Raw genomic sequence first — 5693 nt, 5'->3', positions numbered from 1 at the left:
GTATCTCACGGTGCAACGCTGGGTAATTAACCATCTCTCCCTACGCTGGGTAATTAACCATCTCTCCCTACGCTGGGTAATTAACCATCTCTCCCTACGCTGGGTAATTAACCATCTCTTCCTGCACTGGGTAATTAACCATCTCTCCCTACGCTGGGTAATTAACCATCTCTCCCTACGCTGGGTAATTAACCATCTCTCCCTACATATATATATATATATTTTTTTTTTTTTTTTTTTTTTTATACTTTGTCGCCGTCTCCCGCGTTTGCGAGGTAGCGCAAGGAAACAGACGAAAGAAATGGCCCAACCCCCCCCCCCATACACATGTACATACACACGTCCACACACGCAAATATACATACCTACACAGCTTTCCATGGTTTACCCCAGACGCTTCACATGCCTTGCTTCAATCCACTGACAGCACGTCAACCCCTGTATACCACATGACTCCAATTCACTCTATTTCTTGCCCTCCTTTCACCCTCCTGCATGTTCAGGCCCCGATCACACAAAATCTTTTTCACTCCATCTTTCCACCTCCAATTTGGTCTCCCTCTTCTCCTTGTTCCCTCCACCTCCGACACATATATCCTCTTGGTCAATCTCTCCTCACTCATTCTCTCCATGTGCCCAAACCATTTCAAAACACCCTCTTCTGCTCTCTCAACCACGCTCTTTTTATTTCCACACATCTCTCTTACCCTTACGTTACTTACTCGATCAAACCACCTCACACCACACATTGTCCTCAAACATCTCATTTCCAGCACATCCATCCTCCTGCGCACATCTCTATCCATAGCCCACGCCTCGCAACCATACAACATTGTTGGAACCACTATTCCCTCAAACATACCCATTTTTGCTTTCCGAGATAGTGTTCTCGACTTCCACACATTTTTCAAGGCTCCCAAAATTTTCGCCCCCTCCCCCACCCTATGATCCACTTCCGCTTCCATGGTTCCATCCGCTGACAGATCCACTCCCAGATATCTAAAACACTTCACTTCCTCCAGTTTTTCTCCATTCAAACTCACCTCCCAATTGACTTGACCCTCACCCCTACTGTACCTAATAACCTTGCTCTTATTCACATTTACTCTCAACTTTCTTCTTCCACACACTTTACCAAACTCAGTCACCAGCTTCTGCAGTTTCTCACATGAATCAGCCACCAGCGCTGTATCATCAGCGAACAACAACTGACTCACTTCCCAAGCTCTCTCATCCCCAACAGACTTCATACTTGCCCCTCTTTCCAGGACTCTTGCATTTACCTCCCTTACAACCCCATCCATAAACAAATTAAACAACCATGGAGACATCACACACCCCTGCCGCAAACCTACATTCACTGAGAACCAATCACTTTCCTCTCTTCCTACACGTACACATGCCTTACATCCTCGATAAAAACTTTTCACTGCTTCTAACAACTTGCCTCCCACACCATATATTCTTAATACCTTCCACAGAGCATCTCTATCAACTCTATCATATGCCTTCTCCAGATCCATAAATGCTACATACAAATCCATTTGCTTTTCTAAGTATTTCTCACATACATTCTTCAAAGCAAACACCTGATCCACACATCCTCTACCACTTCTGAAACCGCACTGCTCTTCCCCAATCTGATGCTCTGTACATGCCTTCACCCTCTCAATCAATACCCTCCCATATAATTTACCAGGAATACTCAACAAACTTATACCTCTGTAATTTGAGCACTCACTCTTATCCCCTTTGCCTTTGTACAATGGCACTATGCACGCATTCCGCCAATCCTCAGGCACCTCACCATGAGTCATACATACATTAAATAACCTTACCAACCAGTCAACAATACAGTCACCCCCTTTCTTAATAAATTCCACTGCAATACCATCCAAACCTGCTGCCTTGCCGGCTTTCATCTTCCGCAAAGCTTTTACTACCTCTTCTCTGTTTACCAAATCATTTTCCCTAACCCTCTCACTTTGCACACCACCTCGACCAAAACACCCTATATCTGCCACTCTGTCATCAGACACATTCAACAAACCTTCAAAATACTCATTCCATCTCCTTCTCACATCACCGCTACTTGTTATCACCTCCCCATTTACGCCCTTCACTGAAGTTCCCATTTGCTCCCTTGTCTTACGCACCCTATTTACCTCCTTCCAGAACATCTTTTTATTTTCCCTAAAATTTACTGATAGTCTCTCACCCCAACTCTCATTTGCCCTTTTTTTCACCTCTTGCACCTTTCTCTTGACCTCCTGTCTCTTTCTTTTATACTTCTCCCACTCAATTGCATTTTTTCCCTGCAAAAATCGTCCAAATATATATATATATATATATATATATATATATATATATATATATATATAGATATATATATATATATATATATATATATATATATATATATATATATATATGTATGTACAAGACTGAAAACTGAATTTCCCAAATAAAAAATGGAGGCACCGGGGTTTGAACCCGGGTCCTCTCGCATGCCAAGCGAGTGCTCTACCACTGAGCTACGCCCCCAAGAACATATTTTGTGACATAGTATTATATGAAGTACTGAGATTACCACGGCAAAATACTGTTTGACCGACCGTTGCCGACTTGCCGGCAAAATAACCACAGGGTAAATCTCCATGTTCCTGTCGTGTTTTCCTCTCAATTTTCCACGAAGAAATGTTTTACTTTTTTATTTCGTTGCAATAGACTGGAACTAAGCAATAGACTGGAACTAAGCAATAGACTGGAACTAAGCAATAGACTGGAACTAAGCAATAGACTGGAACTAAGCTGACCTGGTATGAGGTCAGAGCCCTCATTATCATCCCTGCTAACTACCGGAAGCAGATTAAGTCGTTCCACAACCGATGTCCGGCCCATGTTAACTCTGATGTGCCCAGCAGTTGGAGGAGGATCGCCAGAAGCTTCTGGATGATTTCAAGGACGTCTTGGTGGACCTGACCCTTTCAGATAAGGTCGAAAACCTCAATTCATTGTGAAGATCTTCACTATAACGTTGGACGAACATACTGAATGTTGCACACATGTGATGCGGACAAAATGAAAAAAGATAAAGACAAAAATTATGTCTGGTGTGGGTCTCGAACCCACGACCTTGAGTGTGTGAGACTCACGCTCTACCACTGAGCTAACCAGACAATGGAAAAATACGTCTGTTTCTTCAATTTGAATCAATGAAAATCTTTGCGAGGCAGCGTTAAGAAAAGAAAGATATCTTTGACGAAATTTACTTGTTTGGCTCCTTCTTTTGTTCTTCAGTATCGAAAGTAAACATACTGAAGGATATATATATATATATATATATATATATATATATATATATATATATATATATATATATATATATATTGAAAGGGATCGCAATTTTGCACGTGATCAAGTATATTCTTATGAGTTCACAGGGAAAATAAACACGATAAGTTCCCAAGTGCACTTTCGTGTAAAACTCACATCATCAGGGGAGACACAAGAGAGAAATATAACAGTCAGTTGATATACAACGAAGAAACGTAGCTAGGACGCCATATGGTAAACATGTGATTTTCCAAGACAGACAACAAGCGTATCATAAACTTATTATTATTGTTTACAAATTTTATCAACATTAAAGTTATCCAATTTGTATAGACCATCACTAATATTAAGATTATAATTCTTTGTGTATTCAGTAATAGAAGATTCAATTATATTTTTCGTGGTACTTGAGTTAGAGTTAAAAACTGAGATGGCATTATTAACTCTAATTCCAATATCACGAGAAATATCATTGAATCTTCTATCATTAAATACACAAAGAATTATAAACCTTAAAGCAACATGGCGGTCAAAAATAAGCTTTAGGAATGAAGTTTATGAATGGAATATCAGTGAGACGATCCAAATGACGAATGAATGAGAGCGTAGTCAACATACAATATAAAAGGACATATTATGAATGGCAGCCAGGCAAGTAACGGCCCAACTGAATGGAAGGATTTAAAAGTTCGCGTTATATGACGAATTTTGATAGATTATTCAAATTTCCATTCCAGTTATGAAACGTAATGGTTCTGTTCAGTTCTAGAGACAAAGTTTAAACATTTGTGTTTCAAAGATGAACCAGAAAGGATATCGTTAAATTAACTGATATTAAAATTTGTCAATTAAGTAAATCATTTTGTACAATAGCTGTAATTTGACAGAGTTAAAAGTTCGCATTTTCATTACAATTCTAATTCAAAAGTTTGAGATTCAATGATGGTTTACACAAGCTTAACGTACATTCAAGTTTTGTGTTTATATGACGTATCTTAAAGGACTCTGGTAAAATAACGCAGCTGGAAGGTTTACGTTCAAATGATGGTGTTTAAATGTTGATTGATGAATGGTAGATTTAAATGGATAGATTTTAAGTTCGCGTTTTCATGAGCGGCCTTAAACCTTGTGGTTGAATGTCACAGTTTAAAGGTTGGTATGTACAATGTTGACCAGATGGCGGTAGTGTGTAGACACAGCCATACCAGGTCGTATTTATCATCATTAAAGTCACCTTCCTTACTTACTTATGGCGGCGATGAAATTCACTGGTTCTTGATTCTGCACCAATTAACCTATCAGATAATGGTACAATGTTTGCCTGGTGTTGCATATATCACGTCTGTTGTTGAAACACAAGAATGCCAGGTGACTTTGGGAGTGGATGATAATGTAAAGATCAATATAAATGTGGGAAATCTTGAACCGCCATCACCAGACACAACACATGTTTGGATCTGGCGGGGGGAGGGACTTGCCTGTGACGTCACGATGCCCCGCCTCCAGCCTGGCGCCGCTCTGTGTGTGTGTGTGTGTGTGTGTGTGTGTGTGTTTAGTATTTATGTATTACGGGAGAGAGTTGTACACTCGTGTTGTTCCGTCCCTTAACCTTTACTATGTGTGCTCACACACATACACACACACACACACACACACACACACACACACACACACACACATAACTTAGGATTTAATCCAGTATTTTCTTTAGACATATACCTTGTAGGTTGATTAGAAAAGATGAGGAAAAAAATATAAAAACATATACATATATTTCCACACGTGTAGATATATGTTATGTATTGAGATGTGGAGAAAGAATTTCTTATATATTAACAAACGTGATTGAGGACTTAAAGAATCTAGTACAAACATAATGGTTATTGTGATAAATAATTCGTTTGTGATAAATATGTACTGTGTTGCATTATAATGGTTGTTCAGTACCAAGGTCTGTAAGCCAGAATCCTTAAGACATGATAAAAACGTTTTAAAAACATAAACATTTATGATCATAAGGAACAGATTACATTAGCATGTTTGTATCTAACAGAAAATCAATTATAAGAGAGACCATTTAAGGCAGGAATATTTCATCTCTTAATAAAACATCTACATCTACGTCCTTTTCTTTCATCATTTCTTATGTTCACTTGTAATAAATGCCTCTTATCTAACATAAAAATTCTGTATAGGTATTTGATTAATGTTCTCCAACAACGCGTTGTATAACTCTTCGTTAGTGAAGTTCATTTCGTGTAATGGATCATGCATTACAAAATGTGTCTATCCACACAAGTGTTACACGTCCCAGGTAAAGATATATTCTAGAGATAGTGTATATCTAACATATATAT

At 38.7% G+C, this 5693-nt stretch overlaps 1 non-coding gene across 1 annotated transcript; it reads right to left on the bottom strand.

The window, feature by feature from the left end:
* Nucleotides 1–3107: 3107 nt before the first annotated feature.
* TRNAV-CAC (transfer RNA valine (anticodon CAC)) lies at nt 3108–3179 on the bottom strand. The gene has a single exon. It is a non-coding gene; the product is annotated as a tRNA-Val (tRNA).
* Nucleotides 3180–5693: the final 2514 nt, after the last annotated feature.

This window comes from Panulirus ornatus, chromosome 58, assembly GCF_036320965.1.
Source record: "Panulirus ornatus isolate Po-2019 chromosome 58, ASM3632096v1, whole genome shotgun sequence".
NCBI lineage: Eukaryota > Metazoa > Arthropoda > Malacostraca > Decapoda > Palinuridae > Panulirus > Panulirus ornatus.
Note: the sequence above shows the minus strand (reverse complement) of the source record. Positions and strands in the feature narration are given on the sequence as shown.